At 41.9% G+C, this 25532-nt stretch overlaps 1 protein-coding gene across 6 annotated transcripts in view; it reads right to left on the reverse strand.

Annotated features, from left to right (window-relative positions):
* The window catches only part of GABRG3 (gamma-aminobutyric acid type A receptor subunit gamma3), a 530709-nt gene that overhangs the window by 379880 nt on the left and 125297 nt on the right, over positions 1-25532 (reverse strand). The window lies entirely within an intron of this gene.

Here is a 25532-nt window from a genome sequence, read left to right on the forward strand (position 1 = left end):
GGCAAAAAGGCCAAATGCTGTGTGAAGCCCTTTTATAAGAAAGAACCTTAATCCCATTCACAAGAAAGGAGCCCTCAGGACCCAATCACCTCTCTAAGACCTCCTCGCATCTAATAATGGCATGAAACATCATCACTGATAATACTGATGAAAAACACAGATCCAAAACGTTTTGGGGACTTTCTATCAATTTTTCAGCATGGTTTATTGATAATCCGTAAAGATAAGAAACACAGAAGTATCTGCCGTTTGGGTTGGATGTGTGTCAGGAAAATCCCATGGGATCAGGAGAGCATTAAGGCGTCCTGACCACATTCCCCCCTGAGCTCCCTGGGCCCAGCGAGTTCTGTGCGCTGGTCTGCGGTTCCTAATCTGGCGGCAGTGGTGTTTCCATTTGGCCAAAGGGAACTCGCAGGTGGACCCAGAGGCATTCTTTAACCACACTGCTGCTGAATTGAATTGAACCCTTTTTCCTGCAATGAACCGCAGCGTTGTAAGCATGTTCGCTTGGGGTCCTCTGAGGCTTTTAGCAATAGAATCCTGCCTAACTGCCACCATTAGTGAAAAAGGACAGCCTACTTAGAAAAAAATAACACAGAAGCAGCTCACTTCCCTTTATTTCATTTTTATTTACAACTGTATCTTGGCTGTGATCATATGAAAGGGAACTAGAGATAAATTTTAACAGCTAGAAAGTTATCAACATTTATCTAAAAATTAGTATTTCCAGAACTCAAGGACCAATAACATCTATTGAGAGACTTAGCTCAGGTAATAAGGACAATAAGTGTCTTTGCAATGAAACCTGCAAATGCTAATTACATCTGTGGGTTCCATGTGATGGTAGCTTTCCATGAGCAAATATAATAATCCTTGCATGCTACAATGGAAGGGGTTTAATGGAAAAAGAGAATGATAATCCCTCTGCTAAGCATTCTCTCATGCCCTCAGTAAGTCTGAACCTTTTACTATCTAGTCAGTTAACTCTGTCTTCTGCTGTCAATTTTATGTCACTGTCTTCATTCATGAGCTAAATCTACCCAGAAGACACAGCAGGATGTTTATTAATGCCCACGCAGCTACTTTCATGACCATTTTTCAAGTCAACATTTTAAAAATATTCTCCTCTTTTTGCAGAGAATACAGCAAAGAGCACTTCAGAATTCAAACAATCACTACTTCTTGGTATCGTTATACTGGGACTGTTATGAATGGATTGTGGATTTAAGCAAATAAAGAATTAAGTTGGCCGGGCGCGTTGTCTCACTCCTGGAATCCCAGCACTTTGGGAGGCTGAGGGGGGTGGATCACCAGGTCAAGAGATCGAGACCATCCTGGTCAACATGGTGAAACCCCGTCTCTACAAAAAATTAGCTGGGCATGGTGGTGTGTGCCTGTAATCCCAGCTACTAGGGAAACTGAGGCAGGAGAATTGCCTGAATCCAGGAGGCGGAGGTTGCAGTGAGCCAAGATCACCCCATTGCACTCCAGCCTGGGTAACGAGAGTGAAACTCCATCTCAAAAAATGAAAAAAAAGAATTAAGTCAGTGAACTGGAATTCTCTTTCCCAACCACGGGAGGGAGAAGCATAGCTGTAAGGCTGATGAAGTTAGGTAAGATCAGGTAGCCCTGAATTTGAATTAAAGTATCACAGCGAGCTCCTGACATATTACAGCTTAAAATACGTACTTTCTATACCATTCCACTGAGAAATCCTAGAACCGATGTCCACCGTAACATCCATCAGTGCCCTACGGGATCCGGAAAGCAGTCTCTAAATACTTTTAGTAGAAAAAAAAAAAAAGCATTTTTTTTTCCTACAGATAAATAGAACCAGGGACCCCTGAATAACTGGTCATTCTGAGTTTGAGCCAAGAAATATACAAGATAAGGCAAGAGCATCTTTTATAATAGAATGCACATAATCTATTAAAAACTACTGAAATAAATTTTAATTTCTGCCCACTGGCAAAAGATAAGAACACGGTTTAGTACCAACAAGTGAGCTGGACTGAAATCTATCAAATGTGTTTATCCCTTGCCTTTGGAAAGGCACGTTTTAGGTATATTGGTCATTTTTGCAAAGTAATGAGCTGGCTGCCCAGCATCACTCAAACCAGTAAGCAAAGGGGAAGAGTCAAGCATTTGTCCAGCGTTTCCTCTACTAAACCATACCTCTGGGCATCCAGGCAATCCAGCAGCTTTAGGTTTCTCCCTATAGAAGTGTATCACATCCCCGCCTGCTCTTACACATAACTTCAGTCATGTAGAAGGCTATGTTCTCGGTCAGATTTTCAATTTTCAATAAAACTTATTTTGCTTAAAGGTGATACCTGAAGAGACCCATCACTCCAAGCAGGAAGCTGGGGTCTGTGGGTGGAAAATTTAAAGAACTGACCAGTGAAGACGCTAGGGGCACTCTGCAGATGTGCAACGACCATGCCGAGGCCTTTAAGCTCCACGGTGTGTATCCTCTGCAGGCAGGAGAGCCCCGATGGACAGTGACCACCTGCACCTGGGTCAACACACTGCTGTGGTTTCTGCATTACTCCCCCAGGAACTCTTTCTTTAATATTCTACATCATGCCATGATCTTCTACTTGTCACATACATGGCTATCAAGTCTACGAGCAGACCACAAAGGGGTCACTAGAGAACCAGAAAGAAAAATTAACACAAAGATAGGAACCAAAACGACAGGGAGGAAAGGGAATCCGGAGCAGACAGAAACGCTGCACAGAGAAGTAACACACCATACAGGACTCATCAGTGATCCCAGAGACATGAGCATCACCGCAGTCAACAGGCAAAAGATAGGAACCAAAACGACAGGGAGGAAAGGGAATCTGGAGCAGACAGAAACGCTGCACAGAGAAGTAACACACCATACAGGACTCATCAGTGACCCCAGAGACACGAGCATCACCGCAGTCAACAGGCAAAAGAGGTTTAGGGGAAAAAATGGTTAGAAGGAAAAAGATAGCTCAAACAGAATGAAAGGAAGATACAGTTGAAGAAATATCAGCCCAATGATTGGGAAAACAGATGAAAAGTGGTAGAGAAAATACATGCAAAATAAATGATTCCCTTCAGAAGTCATCCGAATTGTAGGAATTCCAGAGAGAAGGAGCAGAGGGAATATGCTACCGAAAATTATCAAACATTTCTAGACTTTATTCTTAGAACTGAAGGACAGAGTTTCCATGTTATAAGGGATTTCTAACTGGAAATATAATACAATGGGGAAAAAATCTGCAAACAATCCACATTGCTGTACACTAGCAAGTTAACTAATCGCTCTGGAGGGGTTAGCCGACTGACGGATACGGTGTCCACACAATGGACATAAAAGCATCACAAAATTGTGTTTTAAAAAATAATGTGGCCAGGCACAGTGGCTGACGCCTGTAATCTCAGCACTTTGGGAGTCCAAGGAGGGCAGATCACTTGAGCTCAGGAATTGAAGACCAGCCTGGCCAACACAGTGAAACCCCGTTTCCAGCAAAATACAAAAATTAGCCAGCCACCTGTCTTCCCAGCTACTTGGGAGGCTGGGGCAGGAGAATCAATGGAACCCACGAAGCAGAGGTTGCAGTGAGCCAAGACTGTGCCACTGCACTCCAGGCTGGGTGACGGAGTGAGACCCCATGTTAAAAAAAAAAAATCAATGAAATAAGTGAATGCAGAAGATACAGGGTTAAGGGAAAATACAACAGAAATTAAAGGGAGCATCCAGAATCTGCTCGTACAGATACTGAGAGCCAGCACGTTGTTACTCCTGCTTTACAACAAGAAAAAGCTGGATGAATTGAAAATCAATGACCTTTCTAAATCCACCAGAGAACTGAAGTCACAGGAAAAACTGTCACCCTAAAATCTGGAGAAGTGGGTTCATCCCGAGACACTGCGAGGATGTGCTTGCCTGGTGCAGAAACCACAGGGGCTGTACGGTGATGGGAACTGACACGGTGACCGGCTTGAGGCTGGCTGTGCACCAGCATGAGAGTTGGAAAACAGTGTGGGTCCCTGCCTTAAAGGAGAACCCACACTTTACTGAACCTTTCCTCAAGAGTTCCACCAGATTCTCATGCCAGGCATCCAAAATAGATCCCCAGTGGGTCCTGGCAGAGGAATGGGGAGAGTAACTGCAGTGAAGCATTCATGGAACCTTCTCCATGAAAAGGCCTACTCTCCAGGGGAAATCACTTTGCAAGAGCAGAACTGTGAAAATCCATCCGACCGGGGGAATGGAGGCTGGAAGGTAACCTACCACCGGAGTAGGGGCAGAAACACTCGGGAGGCTCACAGCCCTGACAGCAAACCTGCCACAAGGCAGACTGAAGCAGAAAAGCACAGCTCTCCCTCCACCCCATATACAACCCCTGTACCGAGGCAGGTCCACTAGAGCAGCGGGGTACAGCGGGAAGAGCTGCGAGGCATGGACGCTCTCTGAAGAACAGCACATAGGAGAGACCCGAAGCCAAAGGGAAAGACAAAAATGAGGCACGAGAGGGATGTGAGGCCTCTGCTGCTTACAGAAACGACACACGGGGAACAAAGCCCACTGCCCACAGTATAGCAAGAAACCTCACCCTGCAGGCCTGTGACCTCGGATCCCACCACCCCACACGTGATGTCTGGATTTCAGCAAAGAAAGTACAGCGCACACCAACAGGCACGAAAATACAGTCTGAAAGGAAGAACCGTCCTCAGAACCAGAATCAGACATGACAGAAATGCTGGGCACAGTGGACGCGGAATTCGAAGTGACCATGATTCCACTAAGGACTCTCGTGGAAAAAGCAGAGGACACGCAAGAGCAAAGGCAGCAGAGTGAAAATTCTAAAAATGAAATAAAAGCAAATACTAAACACATGCAAACCCATGAGAAAAATGAAGACTGCTTTTGAAAAGTTCATGAGTAGACTCAAAACAGATAAGGAAAGAATCAGTGAACATTAACAGAAGTAGAAACTTCACAAACTGAAATAGAAAGAGGGAACAGACAAGAAAAAAAACTGGAATAGAACAACATCCAGGAACTATGGGGCAATACCGTATAATAATACAGCACATGCATCACGTGAACTCCTGTAGGAGTGGAGATGAGGCGGAAGGAGTATGGGAAGTAATCATGGTAAGAACTTTCCAGAAGGAGTGACAGACAGCAAATCACAGATCCTGGACGCTCACCGAACGCCAAGCAGGAAAAATACCAAAAATAACCCGCTTGGACGTATCATACTCAAACTGAAAAAAAACAAAGGAATAGCTCGGTAGAAGCCGGAGGTGGGGTGGGGTGCGGTGCGGAACACCCCGTCTTCAGAAGGGAGGGGTTAGGAATTCAGTGGATGGCTCATCAGAAACCACGCGAGACGGGAGTGAAGGAAAATGTTCAAATTGTTCCAAATAACAACTCACCAACTTAAAATTCTACTTTCAGTGAAATTGTGCTTCCAAAGTGAAGGAGAAATAAAGACTTTCTCAGACAAACAAAAATTGAGGGAATCTGTTGTCCTCCAAAAAGTGTAGAAAAAAGAAAAGAGTTCTACAAGCAGAATTACGTAGGTCAGATACTCAGAGCAACAAAAAAGAGAAAAAACATCAGAGAGGCAATAAGTGGACGTAAAATAAAAATCTTTCATGTTCATTACTTTAAATTGCTCTAAAATATAACTTTGAAGCAGTCACAGTAACAATGAATTAGCATACAGATAAGTTAAATTAGTGACAGTAAGTGTGAGACACGGGAAGGAGAGATAAGGAACACTGTTGAGACGTACCAGGTTTATACACAGGTTCAGTGTTATTTGAACGTGGTTTGACATTATTTTAAGCAGTGTGTTGGAAGCACTAGGACAATTACCAAATTAAAAATAAGCATAAATGTTATGTTTAAAAAAGGACAAATGAAATGCTATAAAAAGCTCAGTTAAAGCAAAGGAAACGCAGAGAGAAAAAGAGACAAAAATCAAATGCAATGAAAGTTAAAAGATTATTGGTATATAGCTAAATACATCCATAATCATTTTAAACATGAACGGTCTAAACACACCAATTACCAGACAGAGATAGTCAAAGTGGATATAAAAACAAGCAAAAAACAAAAAACCCAGACTCAGCTAAATGCTATTTCTGAGGAAACCCTTCTATTTTATTTATTTATTTATTTACTGAACACAGAGCCTCGCTCTGCCACCCAGGCTGGACTGCAGTGGCAGGATCTCAACTCACTGCTACCTCCATCTCCCAGGTTCAGGTGATTCTCCTGCCTCTCAGCCCCACTAGCAGCTGGGACCACAGTTGTGTGCCACCACGTCCTGCTGATTTTTGTACTTTTATTAGAGACGGGTTTTGCCATGTTGGCCATGCTGGTCTCAAACCCCTGAGCTCAGGTGATCTGCCCGCCTTGGCCTCCCACAGTGCTGGGATTATAGGCGTGATCCACTGCGCCCAGCCCAGAAAACCATTTTAAATATGAAGACTCCAAGTGGTTAAGAACAAAAGGATGGCAAAACTGTAGAGAAAGGAAAATAATCATTGGTTGCCAGGGGTTTGTCAGATGGGAAAAATGCCTCCTTGAACACGGGGGATTTGAGGAAGCGAAACTATTCTGTATGATCCTGTAACAGTAGATATATATCATTATACATCCGACAAAACCTATAGAACGTGCCACACACAGAGTCAACTCTAAGGGAAACCATATACTTTCATTAACAAAATGCATTCATATTGAGCCACCAGCTGTGTCAACAAGTAACCACACTAACCCAAGACGTTGTAATAACAGAAACGGTACGTGGTGGGAGGGCTCTATGGGAACCCTCTGTACGCTCTGCTCAATTTTCCTGTAAACCTAAAACTGCTCCAAAAACAAAATCTATTCATTAAAAACATCATATATCCAAAGAAAGACTTTTTGTTAAGGATATATTCTGCAGCCTTAATTTATAAAAATCTAAATGCATAACATCAGGGGAATATTTAAATAAGTTCTGGTACATACATACAATAGAATGTTATGCACAAATGCTCCTAACAATATAGGTGGAAAAGAGAAAGGAAGCGAAAAGATCTTTTAGCTGCTTTCTCTCCCTTTTTTGCCCATTTTATCATAAGCATTTTCCTATGGCCAATAATAAGGGACATAACGCCAACTTTAATTAAAGAAAAGTTGGAGTAGCTACATTAATTACAGAAAATCAGGCTTCAGAACAAAAACATTATCAAAAATGAGGAGGATCATTCCATTGTGATAAAGGGGTCAATTCTCCAAGGAGATAATCTTAATTATGTAGAAACCTAAATATCCTCATGCCTGTACTCCCAGCACTTTGGGAGGCCAAGGCGGGCGGATCACGAGGTCAAGAGATCGAGACCATCCTGGCCAATATGGTGAAACTCCGTCTCTACTAAAAAAAAATACAAAAAAATTAGCTGGGCATGGTGGCGCGCGCTTGTAGTCCCAGCTAGTCGGGAGGCTGAGGCAGAAGGATTGCTTGAACCCGGGAGGTGGAGGTTGCAGGGAGCCAAGGTCGTGCCACTGCCCTGCAACCTGGCACCTGGTGATGGAGTGAGACTGTCTCAAAAAAAAAAAAAAAAGAAAAAAGGAAAGAAACCTAAATATCAGGGTATCAATATAAATGAAGGAAAAACTGATAGCAATGAAAGCAGAAATAGATACATCCACTAATCTAGGTGGATTCGACTGCATCAGTAACTGACAGACAAAACAGGCAGAAACCCAGTAAGAATTTAAATGACCTAGACAGTGCTAGCCACCAACTTGATCTAACTGGCAGTTACCCCAGACTCCAGCCAACAAGCACCGAACACGCCCTCTCCCCAAGTCTCATGCAGCGTTCAGCAGCACGGGCCGCGCACTGGACCACAATGTGCATCTTACCACATCTACAGGAAGAGAAATCATACAAAAGTCTATTCGCAGTCCACGACGGAATTAAAATAAAACTCAATGACTAACAGGCAGCTGGCAAATTAATATTTCAAAATTAAACAGCATACTTTGCAATTACCCCGTAGGTCACAGAATAAGTCTCAGGAGAAATTTAAAAGTAATTTAAACTAATTAAAAACAAAATAAGAATTGAAATTGGTCAGCCAAAATTAAAGCAGCACCAAGAAAAAGTGGTAGCATTAAATGAATGTATTAAAAAAGAATCAAAATTCTTAAACTTTTTCTTTAGAGAACCAGAGAATGAAAAGAAAATTAGGCTTAAAACAAGCAGATGAAAGGAGATGACCGAAATTAGCGCCTATGACAAAGAAACTGAAATGACAATAGGGAAAATCAACGTACCCGAAAGTCAGTTCTTTGAAAAGATCAATAAAATTGACGAATTTTTTGCCAGCTTAACCAATAACAAAATGAAGACAGAAATTATCAATGCCAGACATGAAAGAGGGGTTATGATTAATCCCCCAGGAACATTACTATATAAAACTTTCTGCAAATATGATGAATTGTTGATAAAACTATATGAACACATTTATTAATTAGTTGAAATGAACCAATTCTTTTAAAGATACAAACTAGTAAAACTCACTCAATGGGAAACAGACAACCTGAATAGCATTTTATTTTTTGAATATATTGCATTAGTAACTAAATGCCGTGGAGAAAAATCAACAAAGCCCAGGTTATTCACTGGCAAATTGTATCAAACATCTATTGGGAAGAAAGAATACCGATACTCTAGAAACTGCTCCAGAACATCGAATTTGAGAGAACTTTTCCCATTAATTTTATGAAGCCAGCATTACCCTAAGAAAAAAAAATAAAAACACTACAAAGAAAGAAAGTAGAGATCCACGTTTTTCATAAAGATAGATGCCAAAATCATTAAAAGTATTAACTCCACGAATACATAAATATCACAAGCAGTAGGATTCATTCCCCAAATGCACAACTGCTTCAATATTTATAAATGAATCAATGTAAATCACCATATTAGTAAGTCAAATAAGAAAAAAAACACGATTCTACCCATTGATGTGGACAAGGCCCCTGACAGCACCGAGCACTCATTCATGATGATCACCTCAAGAAACAGAAACACAGGGAAATGTTCTCAGCATCATGAAAGGAATGCATAAAAATCCTACACCTAACATCCTATTTAATGGTAGGAGACTGAAAGCGTTTCCCCTATGACTAAGAATATGGTGAGAACGATTTTTTCTCTACTCCTCTCCAACATCTTACTGTAAAGTCTAGCTGGTGCTTGTTCTCATTTCTAAAAGGAACGTGTAAAATTGAAGAGATGGTCAGGAATTGGTCTGTGAAGCTACCTCGGCCAGGATATTTCCTCAGCAGACTACTACAATCATAAAACTGTTATAAATTAAATTCCTTTCATAACTATAGGGCTAGGTTGTTTATGTAACCCTTAGAGAGTGTTGGTAGTTGGCAGCTTTTGAGGAACGAGTCCATTTCTTCAAACCGCTGAATTCATGAGCATAACATTATTCACAGTGTTCCCCTCTGGCCTTTCAATAGCTGCAGACCTGCAGTGACACCCTCCGCTTGATCCCAGTGATGATGATTTGCGTCCTCTCTCCTTTTACAATTGTCTTGCACTGACTTTTTGCAGATACAGCTTTTCTTCCATTTACTTTCTCTATTGCTCTATTTTCACTTGCTTTAGTTTCTGCTGTTAGCTTTAATACTGCCTTCCTTCCGCCTGGTTTGGATTAATATTCCTTTTCTTTCTCTATTTTCTGGAAGTTAAGAACTTAGATACCCTTAAAATCTTCCCTCATTTCTTTCTTTCCTTCGTTCCTTCTTTTCTTCCTTTCAGAATATTTTAAAAATAATTTTACTGTATGTATTCGACGTATGGATGTGATGTTATGGGATACATATAGACAATGAAACGGTTATTACAGTAAAGGAAGTTAACAAATAAATCATCTTCCACAGTTACCCTTTGTTTTGTTTTCCCAGCAAGAGCAGCTAAAAATCTACTCATTTCCTGGGAATGACAAATACAGTACAATTTTGTTATCTCGTGTCAGCCATGAGACCTCTAGAAACTTGTTCGTCCTCTGTACAGCCTGCTGTTGCCGAGGCAACCTGCCACAACAGAGAGATTCCGCCACAGGGCGTAGCCTGTGGCAGCAGGGCGGACCTGACACCAGCAGGGCGGAGCCTCGGCAGGCAAATAGTGACTAGACTGCCTCCTAGCTGGGCAGGACAGCACAACAGACACTCATAAAGAAAACCCCAACCCCCCGAGACAGAGCATCTGAGAAAAAAAGGGGTTTTTTATTGAGTTCTGCTGCAGCAGAATTAAAGGTAGCAGCCTAACAGCCCTGAATGAACAACAGAGCTCAGAGATCAGCACTTGAGCTCCTATAAAGTACAGACTGTCTCCTCAAGCAGCTCCCTGACCCCTCTGTATCCAGAAGACTGACATTTGGCAGGCATCATTCTGGGACAAAGATAGCAGAAAAAGAAACTGGTAGCATCCCTCACTGTTCCACAGGTGCTATAGGTGCACCCCAGACAAGCAGGGCCTGGAGTGGACCTCAGCAGTCATACAGCGAAGGGGCTAGACTGGTAGAAGGAAAACCAAGTAACAGAAATACTTCATCATCAACAATCTGGGTGTCCACTCAGAGACCCAATCGAAAAGTCAGCAACTACACAGACGACAGGCGTATAAATCCACAAAGATGGGAAGAAACCAGTGCAAAAAGGAGGAAAACACCCAAAACCAGAACACCTCGCCTCCTAGAAAGGACCAAAACTCCTCACCAGCAAGGGAACAAAGCTGGACGGAGAATGACTGTGATGAAATGACTGAATTAGACTTCAGAAGATGGATAATGAGAAACTTTTGTGAGCTAAAAGAACATGTTTTAAATCAATGAAAAGAAACTAAGAACCTTGAAAAAAGATTTGAAAAAAGATTCGAGGAAATGATAACAAGAATGGATAACTTAGAGAAGAATGTGAATGAATTGAAGGAGCTGAAAAACACAATACGAGAACTTCGCAAAGCATGCACAAGTTTCAACAGCCGAATTGACCAAGCAGAAGAAAGAACATAAGAAGTCAAAGATCAACTCAATGAAATAAAACGAGAAACCAAGATTAGAGAAAAAAAGCGAAAAAAGGAATGAACAAAGTCTCCATGAAATGTGGAACTATGTGAAAAGACCTAATCTACGTTTCATAGGTGTACCAGAATGTGACGAAGAGAATGAATCCAAGCTGGAAAATACTCTTCAGGATATTATCCAGGAAAATTTTTCCTACCTAGCAAGACAGGCCAACACTCAAATGCAGGAAAAACAGAGACCACCACAAAGATATTCAGCAAGAAGAGCAACCCCAAGGCACATAATCGTCAGATTCAACAGGGTTGAAATAAAGGAGAAAATACTAAGGGCAGCCACAGAGAAAGGTCTGGTCCACCATAAAGGGAAGCCCATCAGACTCACAGCAGATCTCTCGGCAGAAACTCTGTAAGTCAGAAGAGAGTGGGGGCTAATAATCAACATCCTTAAAGAAAAGAACTTTCAACCCAGAATTTATATCCAGCCAAACTGAGCTTCAGAAGTGAAGGAAAACTAAAATCCTTTGCAAACAAGCAAGTACTCAGAGATTTTGTCACCAACAGGCCTGCTTTACAAGAGCTCCTAAAAGAGGCACTACACATAGAAAGGAACAACCAGTACCAGCCATTCCAAAATCACACTGAATGCTAAAGAGCATCAACATAATGAAGAATCTACAAAAACTAATGGGCACAACAGCCAGCTAGCATCAAAATGGCAGTATCAAATTCACACATAACAATTTTAACCCTAAATGTAAATGGACTAAATGCACCAATCAAAAGACACAGACTGGTAAATTGGATAAAAAACCAAAACCCATCAGTGTGCTGTATCCAGGAAACCCATCTCACATGCAAAGATACACAAAGGCTCAAAATAAAGGGATGGAAGAAGATTTACCAAACAAATGGAGAGCAAAAAAAAGCAGGAGTTGAAATTCTCATCTCTGATAAAATAGACTTCAAAGCAACAAAGATCAAAAGAGACAAAAAGGACATTACATAATGGTAAAAGGATCGATACAACAAGAAGAGCTAACGATCCTAAACATATATGGACCCAATACAGGAGCACCCAGATACATAAGGCAAGTTCTTAATGACGTACAAAGAGACTTAGACTCCCACACAATAATAGTGGGAGACTTTAACACTCCACTGTCAATACTAGACAGATCAACCAGACAGAAAATCAACAAGGATATACAGGGCTTGAACTCAGACCTGAAACAAGCAAACCTTATAGACATTTACAGAACTCTCCACCCCAAATCCACAGAATATACATTCTTCTCAGCACCACATCACACCTACTCTAAAATTGACCACATAATTGAAAGTAAAGCACTGCTAAACAAATGCAAAACAACTGAAATCATAACAAACAGTCTCTCAGACCATAGTGCAATTAAGTTAGAACTCAGAATTCAGAAACCAACCCAGAACTGCACAGCTTCATGGAAACTGAACAACTGGCTCTTGAATGTTGACTGGGTAAACAATGAAATGAAGGCAGAAATAAAGTTCTTCGAAACCAATGAGAATGAAGACACAATGTGCCAGAACCTCTGGGACACATTTAAAGCAGTCTCTAGAGGAAAATATATAGCAATAAGTGCCCATATGAGAAGAATGGAGAGATCCAAAATTGACACCCTATCGTTAAAATTGAAAGAGCTAGAGGACCAAGACCAAAAAAACTCAAAACCTAGCAGAAGACAAGAAATAACTAAGATCAGAGCAGAACTGAAGGAGACTGAGACATGAAAAACCCTTCAAAAAATCAATAAATCCAAGATCTGGTTTTTTGAAAAGATCAACAAAATAGACAAACCACTAGCCAGATTGATAAAAAAGAAAAGAGAGAACCAAATAGATGCAATAATTAATGATAAAGGGGAAATCACCACAGATTCCACAGAAATATAAACCATCAGAGAATATTACAAACAATTCTATGCACATAAACTAGTAAACCTGGAAGAAATGGATAAATTCCTGGACTCCTGTGTCCTCCCAAGCCTAAACCAGGAGGAAGCTGAAACTATGAATAGAACAATAACAAGGTCAGAAGTCGAGGCAGCAATTAAGAGCCTACCACACAAAAAAAGTCCAGGTCCAGATGGGTTCACAGCCGAATTCTACCAGACACACAAAGAGGAGCTGGTACCATTCCTTCTGAAACTATTCCAAATAATCCAAAAAGAGGGAATACTTCCCTAATCATTGTATGAGACCAACATCATCCTGATACCAAAACCCAGCAGAGACTCAACAAGAAAAGAAAACTTCAGGCCAATATCTATGATGAACATAGATGCAAAAATCTTCAATAAAATATTGGCAAGCCGATTGCAACAGCAAATCAAAAAACTTCCCCATCATGATCAAGTAGGATTCATCCTGCGGATGCAAGGCTGGTTCAACATACACAAGTCTATAAACATAATTCACCACATAAACAGAACCAAAAACAAAAACCACATGATTATCTCAATTGACGCAGAGAAGGCATTTGACAAAATTCAACAGCCTTTATGCTAAAAATCCTCAATAAACTCGGTATCGATGGAACATATCTCAAAGTAATAAAAGCTATTTACGACAAACCAACAGCCAATATCATACTGAATGGGCAAAAACTGGAAGCATTCCCTTTGAAATCTGGCACTAGACAAGGATGCCCTCTCTCACCACTCCTATTCAATATAGTACTGGAAGTTCTAGCCAGAGCAATCAGGCAAGAAAAAGAAATAAAGGGCATTCAAATAGGAAAGGAGGAAGGCAAATTGTCTCCATTTGCAGACAACATGATAGTATACCTAGAAGACCCCATCGCCTCAGCCCAAAAACTCCTGAAACTGATAAGCAACTTCAGCAAAGTCTCAGGATATAACATCAATGTGGAAAAATCACAAGCATTCATCTACACCAATAACAGACTTAAAGAAAGCCAAATCAAGAACGAACTGCCATTCACAATTGCTACAAAGAGAATAAAATACCTTGGAATACAACTCACAAGGAACGTAAGGGACCTCTTCAAGGAAAATTACAAACCACTGCTCAACGAAATCAGAGAGGACACAAACAGATGGAGAAATTCTTCATGGTTAGGAAGAATTAATATCGTGAAAATGGCTATACTGCCCAAAGTAATTTACAGAATCAATGTTATCCCCATCAAGCTACAATTGGCTTTCTTCACAGAACTGGAAAAAAGCACCATGAACTTCATATGGAACCAAAAGAGAGCCCGCATAGCCAAGTCAATTCTAAGCAAAAAGAACACAGCGGGGGGCATCACATTACTGGACTTCAAATTATACTACAAGGCTACAGAAATCAAAACAGCATGGTACTGGTACCAAAACAGAGATATAGACCAATGGAACAAAACAGAGGCACTGGAGGCAACACAACATACATACAACCATTCAATCTTTGATAAACCTGAACAAAAACAAGCAATGGGAAAAAGATTCCCTGTTTAATAAATGGTGTTGGGAAAACCGGCTAGCCATGTGCAGAAAGCAGAAACTGGACCCCTTCCTAACACCTTACACTAAAATTAACTCCAAATGGATTAAAGACTTAAACATAAGACCTGACATCATAAAAACCCTAGAAGAAAATCTAGGCAAAACCATCCAGGACATAGGAGTAGGCAAGGACTTCATGAACAAAACACCAAAAGCATTGGCAACAAAAGCCAAAATAGACAAATGGGACCTAATGAAACTCCAGAGCTTCTATACAGAAAAAGAAAGTCACTAGAGTGAATCAGCAACCAACAGAACGGGAAAGAATGTTTGCAGTTTACCCATCTGAAAAAAGGGCTGATATCCAGAATTTACAAAGAACTCAATCAGATTTACAGGAAAAAAACAAGCCCATTCAAAAATGGGCAAAGGATATGAACAGACACTTTACGAAAGAAGACATATATGAGGCCAACAATCATATGAAAAAATGCTCATCGTCACCGGTCATTAGAGAGATGCAAATCAAAACCACATTGAGATACCATCTCACGCCAGTTAGAATGGCGATCATTAAAAAATCTGGAGACAACAGATGCTGGAGAGGATGTGGAGAAAAAGGAACACTTTTACACTGTTGGTGGGAGTGTAAATTAGTTCAACCATTGTGGAAGACAGTGTGGCGATTCCTCAAGGCCTTAGAAATAGAAATTCCATTTGACCCAGCAATCCCATTACTGGGTATATATCCAAAGGACTATAAATCATTCTACTATAAGGACACATGCACACGAATGTTCATTGCAGCACTGTTTACAATAGCAAAGACCTGGAACCAACCCAAATGCCCATCTATGATAGACTGGATTGGGAAAATGTGGCACATATATACCATGGAATATTATGCAGCAATCAAAAATGATGAGTTCGTGTCCTTTGTAGGGACATGGATGAATCTGGAGAACATCATTCTCAGCAAACTGACACAAGAACAGAAAATGAAACACCGCATATTCTCACTCATAGGCGGGTGATGAAAAGTGAGAACACATGGACACAGGGAGGGGAGTACTAAACACTGGGGTCTATTGTGGGGAAATGGGGAGGGCCAGTGGTGGGGCAGGGGAGCTGGGGAGGGATGGCCTGGGGAGAAATGCCAAATGTGGGTGAAGGGGAGAAAGGAAGCAAAACACACTGCCATGTGTGTACCTACGCAACTGTCTTACATGTTCTGCACATGTACCCCAAAACCTAAAATGCAATAAAAGAAAGTGTATTCTGCTGTTCTTGGATGGAGTATCCCACACATGTAACCTAGATCTCCTTGGTTGATTGGCTGATGAAATCTGCTCGACAATTCCGGAGGCATATACTACTGTACTTTTTCCACGTTTATTACAGACTGATACATTTCTTTTTTCAGTTTCATCAGATTGTGCTTCGTGTATTTTGAGGCTCTGCTGCTTGATGCATACACATTTAGGGTCACTGTGTCTTCCTGGTGAATCTATCCTATCATTATGTGACACTGCTCTTCACCTCTAATAGTTTTCTTACTCTAAATTTTAAATCATTGGGTATTACCATAGCCTCTCCTGCTTTTAAAATTCTAATTAATATTTGCATGGTATATCTTTTTCCATTCTCTTACTTTCAACCACCTAAGTTATTTATTTTTAGTGGGCTTCTTGTAAACTGCATATAGTTGAGTCATTTAAATTTTTTTTAATGTTTTAATCCACTCTGCCAATCTCTAGTTTTTGATTGTTGTATTTTGATTATTTACCCTGAAAGTGATTATTGACATGTGAGGGCTTATATGTGCCATTTAATATCAAATTACTCTGTTTCCTCTGGTTCTCCTGATTCTTTTTAAAAGTTTTAAGAACGTATAGTTCTATGTAGACAACAGTGGAAGGAAACGCTCTGATTCACCACCATGGCTTTCTCTGTCTTGTGTGATCCCAGGCAGGTGTCATTCAGAGTCCTGCAGAGTCTGTCTTCCATTCAGCTGAGGAAACAAACAGCACCTGGGGCTTTTGTTCCTACCTATGCAGATCAGCTCCTTTAAAGTATCATGAGGCAAATGAAAACGTTACAGGAAGACACCCACTGAGGTCAGGAGACTGAAGCCATGCCCTGTGCAACAAACGCATAGCATGTCACTACACATCGCACATGCCAGTGTTTCCTTGTGAGTGAGGAGTGAGTGAATGAGAGTAGTTTCAGTAAAACCCATTCACGAAACTACAACAAACCAACCCATAAACAAACAAATTCTTCAAGTCCACATCCTACCAAGACTGGGTAGGTCTTGTATGTAGCATCCACATTCGTACCCAAAAACCACAGCACCGCTAGGCCGTGACAGACTGATGCCACGCCTCTGGAAGGCAGCGGCACTTGGTCAACTGAACGTCCTGTGTCCTGGCTCATACCACTGATTCAGCCAATGGCCATGAACAAAAATGAGAAAATGTGACATAGAAAAAAAAAATCAGTGAAATCGTTTTGAGGTGGAATAATTAAACATCCTAAAAATAGGAGCTAATATTTTTTAAGTGACTTCACATTTCATTAGGAGTGAATTTTCTCTTCCTGAAACACTAAAAGGCAAAGGACATTTCATTTTCCATGACCTCTATAAACAAGGTACAATGAAACTACCTCACCTTGGCAGTTTCCAAATATTGAGCGGCACAGTTCCGTAGGGTTCTGGCTGAGCTAGCCTTCTGTTCATTAATATAAGTGCTTATTTACCTTCCCACGAACTAAAGAAAATCCTCCCCATGGAAAACAGATAGGTCAAAAGAACATTTAAAAGGCAGTCATTCGAAAGGTGTATAATTCTATAGTGGAGGCATTTATAAGAGCAGCTAGAAAACTGTGGGTGGTTATACCCCAGGCTATTGCTACCTGTCACCTGGGGTGGGTAGGAGAGAACAAGGAATGGAGAGGTAAATTCACTGCCTTTAATAGACCATTGTATCGTACGCTTGTTACAGTGGACGTGTAAAATGTTTGTAATTTTAAAAGTGAAAAAGCATTTAAAGCGAAACGGGAGGGATTAATTTTACTTTTCTATTCTCCACGGTCCCTAAAAAAGCTTTGGTATTTATAAAGGTGGTTCTGTTGCTTCCAATCCCCCGCAGCTGGACCTGCTGAGGACCCTGGGCGGGCCTGCGGTATAAAGGTGGTTCTGTTGCTTCCAATCACCCGCAGCTGGCCACCCTCGCTGGACCTGCTGTGGATCCTCGCTGGACCTGCTGAGGACCCTGGGAGTGCCTGCAGTGGGGACCCCCTGGCCACCCTCGCTGGACCTGCTGTGGACCCTGGGCAGGCCTGCGGTGGGGATCCCCTGGCCACCCTTGCTGGACCTGCTGAGGACCCTGGGCGGGCCTGTGGTGGGGATCCCCAGGGGTCCGTGGTTCAGACACTCCTACTTTCACTGTCCCTGGGGGGTGGCATTTCACTAGAGGCTCCAACTGCAAAGGATTTAACTTTTAAACATTACCAACACTTGAACAAAAAACGGAGTCATTCCTGGGTTGTCAGTACACGGAAAAAATGCGTACAGGCAGATACGATACAAAGAAGAGGTGAGGCTTCTGGGCAGGCCAGGAACCTGTGAAGCATGGCAGAGTGTGCTACTCCAGCACCAGTTTCATAGAGAGCACCATGCCTATTAAAACTTCGAAATTTGGGCTGGCCGTGGTGGCTCACGTCTGTAATCCCAGCATTTTAGGAGACCGAGGTGGGTGGATCATGAGGTCAAGAGATCGAGACCATCCTGGTCAACAAAGTGAAACCCAGTCTCTACTTAAAAAAAAAAAAAATATATATATATATATATATATATATATATATATATATATATATATATATGTATATACATACATACATACATACACACACAAAAAAAATTAGCTGGGCATACTGGTATATGCCTGAAGTCCCAGCTACTCGGGAGGCTGAAACAGGAGAATTGCCTGAACCCAGGAAGCGGAGGTTGCGGTGAGCCGAGATCGCGCCATTGCACTCCAGCCTGGGTAACGAGAGCAAAACTCCGTCTCAAAAAAAAAAAAAAAAAAAAATCTCCCAAATTCAGTGAGAACCAAGAAAGAGTCAGACTAAGACTAATGTCATAATTCCCAAACCTGAATGCTGAAGGGAGAATCCAAGTTTTAAACCTTTTATAGGATAATAATCCACAACAATGAAAGAAAGTGTTTTCTAGAAATAGAGCTACATCCTTTTTATCAGTGATGGTTTTATTTCTTCTTCCTGGAATTTTCAATATTTGAGACATGGTTAATTTTTAATGTGGGCCGTACTTCGGGGACTGCTCTGGAAGGAAAAGTACCAACACACAGAGATTATATACTTATGTTGGGAAATAAGGTATTAACAAGCACACATATGACACTCGGTGGGTATTAAAATGTATTATTACCTGTCAGCACTTTTATTAAGAGAAATAAGCTCCTAGTTATACGGTAGAAATAGTGTTATTCACCCCGTAGCATCATATTCCTGTAGCACAAAGTGAAGAAAGCAACTTGTTTATAGTTATGTGAAAACGAAAAGATCCCACACATTTACCAAATAGACTTTGAGTAACAAATGCAGTTCCATGACCATGATATAAAATCCTCTCTCCCCGTGAGCCAAAAGCACAGAGGTGGTCACCAAATACAATTTTCTCAGAATTTAATACTAGTATTATGATCAGTTTTGTTATTATCATGGAGTCCCGGCATTTATCTGAACACCTCTCATAAGAAGGAACAGGCCTTCTCACCAGTTTTTAGAGCCCAGTTTGAATTTCCAGCTCCCGTGTGGAAATCCTGAGCAGTTATTTCCAAACCCTCAAAGAGAGAAGCAAGTCATAACAAAAACCAAACTCATTTCTAAAACTGGGCAGAACAGGGCAATTTTCAGAATGTTATGTCCTGAAGACTGAAATGAATTCACTGGCTCTCCCCGCTCCTGACATGCCACAGCCCGTGTGTGTAATGGGACTCCTGGGCTCTGCTGAAACACGGAGCTCAGGAGTGCTGATCCACTTCGGAAGCCATCCCACGTCAGGGAGCCCGTGATGGCGTGGCTTGGTTCACATGTATGCAGAGAAGCCGGACATGGTCTACGTTCTGTATTTCATTTTTAGTTGATGTTTGTATAGGATGTGTCGTTAGCATCCAGGGAAAGCCTGTCCAACTTGTGGCCCGGGACGGCTTTGACTGCGGCCCAACAAAAATTCATAAACTTGCTTAAATATTATGAAACTTTTCCTTTCCAAGGACATGGATGAAACTAGAAACCATCATTCTCAGCAAACTGACACAAGAACAGAAAACCAAACACTGCATGTTCTCACTCATAAGTGGGTGTTGAACAACAAGAACACACGGACACAGAGAGGGGAACATTTCACACCGGCGCCTGGAGGTGAGGGGCAAGGGGAGGAAGAGCACAAGGTAGGGGATTGGGGAAAGATAGCATTAGGAGAAATACCTAATGCAGATGACAGGGCAATGGGTGCAGCAAACCCCCACCATGGCACGTGTATACCTCTGTAACAAACCTGCACCACCTGCACTGTGCCCCAGAACTTAATGTGTGTGTGTGTCTGTGTGTGTGTGTGTGTGTGTGTGTGTATATATAATTTTTTTAATTTTGGTTTTCATATTATTTTTGTTATTATATACAAATATAAGAGATCTGACGAAGTTAAGTCTCTTACATTATATACAAATGTAACCAAATTTACATAATAATCTTTTATCCAGAGACCTTGCTGAACTCATGAGTCCGAGGACTACCTGGGAGATTCCTTGTGATTTTATGTAGACAATCAGGTTATCTGTAGATCGGGACACTTACTTCCTTCTTGCCAGTCTGCATGCCTTTTATTGCTTATTCTTGCCACATGCAGGGTCCAGGACTTCCAATGTGATGTTGAAGGTGACGGTGAAAGGACACGCCCTGGGCTTGTTCCTGGGCCTCCGTCTTTCACCATCAAGTTTGATGTCAACTGCAGTTGTGTGTGCATTTCGGAGATGCTTAGTATCAAGCTGAGGAAGTTTTCCCCATTCTTAGCTTGTTGAGAGTTTTTATCATGAATAATATTATATTTCATCAAATAAGTTTTCACATCGAATGATACAGCTGTATGATTTCTGTTTCTTTTGCTAGCAATATGGTAGATTACAAAGATTGATTCTGAAAGCTGAATCAGCCTTCTATACCTGAGCTGGCTTGTTTTGCCAGGGATTTCTGGTCCTAAGAGGAAACCAGGAGCAAAAGGGCTGCTTCACCTTGACTGGCACTAGAAGACTCTGTTACTACACATATATTGTCTACTATATTGAGTGTTCTTACACTTCTTGAATCATTTCGTTTTGTCATTTTTCGTATGTTAATTTACCACATGTGAATTCTGCAAGAATTTCCAATTTACTTGAACGAGTAGAGACTTTGCTTGTCCTAGCAAACAGGAGACTTTCAGTGCTGAAACCTGCAACAGGTTTAAGGAAGGCTGAAATTCTTTTTAAAATCATCTTGATGACAACTTCGTCAAATCTCTTATTTAAAAACTAACAAAGTACTTCTTCTTCCTAATGTCCAAGTCAATTTGGCTTTAAAAAAAACAGAGAGCATATCTTCAAAATTAGGTCCTGAGATATTGACATTCAGGTTTTATTTTTGTTTTTTTGAGACAAAGTTTCTCTCTGTTGCCCAGGCTGGAGTACAGGGACGTGCTCTTGGCTCACTGCAACCTCTGCCTCCCTGATTCAAGCAATTCTCCCGTCCCAGCCTCCTGAGTAGCTGGGGCTACCAGCACCCACCACCATGTCCATCTAATTTTTGTATTTTTAGTAGAGATGGAGTTTCACCATGTTGGCCAGGCTGGTCTTGAACTCCTGACCTCAGGTGATCCACCCGCCTTGGCCTCCCAAAGTGCTGAGATTACAGGCGTGAGCCACCACACCTGGCCGACATTCAGTATTTTTTAAGACTGAATCTTCTCTTCCCGTGTTTTCAGAGCATATTAACAAAAATTTAAAATAAGAAAATTACAGTAACTCCAAATCACTCAGGCCTAACCCTGCCTGTATGTTACCCAGGACTTTGTTGTGACAGTTTTTTTTTTCTTTTGATTCCTTCTCTTCTTATAACACATTTGATAAAAAAGGAATAGGAGAGTTAAGAAGGAAGAAACGGGAGTATTGTGAAGAAGAGGAGGCGAGAACGACCCCTGGGCTGACTGAAGCCCATGCGCCGCTGCATCCCGTGCCCAGCGCCTACGTCCCGTCGCCGTCGCCAGCATGCCCAGGGGAAAGGCGGAAGGGGACGCTGAAGGAGATAGAGCCAGGGTGAAGGAGAACCACAGAGAAGGTCCGCGAGGCTGTCTGCTAAACCTGCTCCTCCACACCAGAGCCCACGCCTAAAAAGGCGCCTGCAAAGAAGAGAGAGACGGTACCAAAAGGGAAAGAGGGAAAAGCTGATGCCGGCAAGGAAGGGAATAACCCTGCAGGAAAGGGAGACACCCAAACAGACCAGGCGCAGGACGCCGAAGGTGCTGGAGATGCCGAGTGAAGTGTGTGCGTCTTGATAACTGGGTACTTCTGGTGACTGTACAGTTTGAAATACTATTTTTATCAAGTTTTATAAAAATGCAGGATTTTGTTTTACCTTTTTTTTTTTAGCTATGTTGTTAGCACACAGAACACTTCATTGTTGTTTTTGGAGAAGGGGCAGATGTCACTAATAGAATGTCTCCAAAGCTGGATTGATGTGGGGAAACGCCTTTCCCTTTTAGTTCTGAGAGACTTCCTCTGGGCTCCCAGGAGGAGGGATTCCCTGACTTTGACACACACGGCCACCTTGGCACACAAAAGCCTTGTGGTATGGAAAACAAATTTGCTTTTATGTCCTCTTCTCCCTTTCCGTCTTTCCGCATAGACTTAACTCCCTTAAGCCCAGACATCTCCTGGGACCTGACCCCAGTCACTGGTTACCAGTGTGTCAGGCAATCTGGTCTTGCCAGTGATGCCCCTGAGATGGCACCTGTCAAAAGAGCAGTGCTTCCATTTCTAGATTGTGGATCTTCAGATAAATTCTGCCGTTTTCATTCCAGTTCCTGAAAGTCAGGGTCGGCTCATGAAAAGTTAAACAACATGCTAAATGTGAAATGTCAACCCTCCCTCTAAAGCTTCCCTGTTCAGGGCATCGGATGAAGACTTCAGTGGGTTTTACAGTGGCGTTCTTATTTTTGGTAGTAGATCAAAGAAGGGAGTTTGAAAGTTGTTGTATACTGTTAATGATTGTCTGCCCGTGTCCTGCCTGAAATATCATGATTGTTTATGGAAAGTATCTTTAATAAAGCTGGATACAGTTTGAAAAACAAAATAGAAAAAAACAGCTAATAATGACAGCAGGCTCGTAATGTTATTGTAATGTCATTTATCGAGGATATCCTTATTCTCCAGGGCATGTCTCGAATCCTTGATCATATGACATTTGGGGCCAGATACTTCTTTTTTTTATTGCATTTTAGGTCTTGAGGTACATGTGAAGAACATGCAAGATTGTTGCATAGGTACACACATGGCAGTGTGATGTGCTGCCTTCCTCCCCATCACCTATATCTGGAATTTCTCCCCATGCTATCTCTCCAACTCCCCACCCCCTGCTGTCCCTTCCCTATTTCCCCCCAACAGACCCCAGTGTATAGTGCTCCCTTCCGTGTCCACGTGTTCTCATTGTTCAACACCTGCCTATGAGTGAAAATATGCGGTGTTTGATTCCAAATAATCCAAAAAGAGGGAATCCTTCCCAAATCATTTTATGAGACCAATATCATCCTGATACCAACACCCAGCAGAGACTCAGCAAGAAAAGAAAATTTTAGGCCAATATCCATGATGAACATAAATGCAAAAATCTTCAATAAAATACTGGCAAGCCAAGTGCAACAGCAAATCAAAAAACTTATCCATCATGATCAAGTAGGATTCATCCCGGGGATGCAAGGCTGGTTCAACATACGCAAGTCTATCAGCGTAATTCACCACATAGACAGAACCAAAAACAAAAGCCACATGATTATCTCAATTGATGCAGAGAAGGCCTTTGACCAAATGCAGCGGCCCTTTATGCTAAAAACCCTCAATAAACTCGGTATTGATGGAATGTATCTCAAAATAATAAAAGTTATTTACAACAAACCAACAGCCAATATCATACTGAATGGGCAAAAACTGGAAGCATTCCCTTTGAAATCCGGCACTAGACAAGGATGCCCTCTCTCACCATCCTATTCAATATAGTGCTGGAAGTTCTAGCCAGAGCAATCAGGCAAGAAAAAGAAATAAAGGGTATTCAAATAGGAAAGGTGGAAGCCAAATTGTCTCTATTTGCAGACGACATGATAGTATACCTAGAAGACCCCATCGCCTCAGCCCAAAAACTCCTGAAACTGATAAGCAGCTTCAGCAAAGTCTCAGGATATAAAATCAATGTGCAAAAATCACAAGCATTCCTATACACCAACAACAGACTTAAAGAAAGCCAAATCAAGAGCCAACTGCCATTCGCAATTGCTACAAAAAGAATAAAATACCTTGGAATACAACTCACAAGGAATGTAAGAGACCTCTTCAAGGAGAACTACAAACCACTGCTCAACGAAATCAGAGAGGACACAAACAGATGGAGAAACATTCCATGTTCATGGTTAGGAAGAATCAATATCGTGAAAATGGCCATACTGCCCAAAGTAATTTACAGACTCAACACTATCCCCATCAAGCTACCAATGACCTTCTTTGCAGAACTGGAAAAAACCACCATGAACTTCATATGGAACCAAAAGAGAGCCCTGCATAGCCAAGTCAATTCTAAGCAGATACTTCTTTAGGGAGGGACCTTTCCTGCATGTTCAGGCTGTTGAGTGGCTGCCTGGCCTCAGCCCGCCTACTGCCTGCCAGTAGCACCCGCCCCCCCGGGCTGCTGCAGCAGAAGAGCTGTGGTCACTGCCAATGTCTTCTCAGCAGGCACTGGGTGGGTGGGAGGCAGAACTGCTCTAGTTAAGTATCTCTGCTGTAGGGAGAACGGAAATTTTACAGAATGTAATAATTAAAGCTGCAATCTTGAAAGACAAAAGATTGGGAGGGGTTGGAAGAAGGAAGGAGAGACAAGAAGAAAAAAATAAAAGAGAAATGGAGGGACAAAAAGGAAGGAAAGGGATGGAGGGTGGAAGGGAGGGAAGGAGAGGTGGTAAAAATAACTGAATAAAATTTTTCTGTGCCTCAGGAAAAGTTGTGAATGAGGTGAGCTGTGTCTACAGAGAAGGACGTTTTCTTCCTACCCTTTTTACCCTCTACAGTTTGGCCTGCCCCAGAGAAATAGGCCTCTCTTTCTAAGCCCCAAGTGCCCAGGGTCCCTAGGAGCCCACACTCTTGCCTCAAAGTATCTGCAGGCTTCCCAGGCAGCTTCCTCTGCCTTTCCATTTCTTATGTGCCAGGCCGTGGGCCAGCATCTCCAAGTATCTGCCCACCAGAGATCACAGAACTGACCCAAGAAACGCATTCCGGGCTGGATGTGGTGGCTCACACCTGTAATCCCAGCACTCTGGGAGGCCGAAGCAGAAGGATCACCTGGAGTTCAAGACCAGCCTGGCCAACATGGTGAAACACTGTCTCTACTAAAAATACAAAAATATTATCCAGGTGTGGTGGCCCATGCCTGTAGTCCCAGCTACTCAGGAGGCTGAGGAGTATTGCTTGAACCCAGGAGAGAGAGGTTGCAGTGAGCCAAGATCAGCCCACTGCACTCCAGCCTGGGCAGCAGAGTGAGACTCAGTCTCAAAAAAACAAAAAGAAAGAAGAACAAAGAAAAAGAAAGCACATTCATATAGTTCACAAGGGCTTTCATGTAGAGCCGGACACATACAGCT

This window comes from Callithrix jacchus, chromosome 6 (genome assembly GCF_049354715.1).
Source record: "Callithrix jacchus isolate 240 chromosome 6, calJac240_pri, whole genome shotgun sequence".
NCBI lineage: Eukaryota > Metazoa > Chordata > Mammalia > Primates > Cebidae > Callithrix > Callithrix jacchus.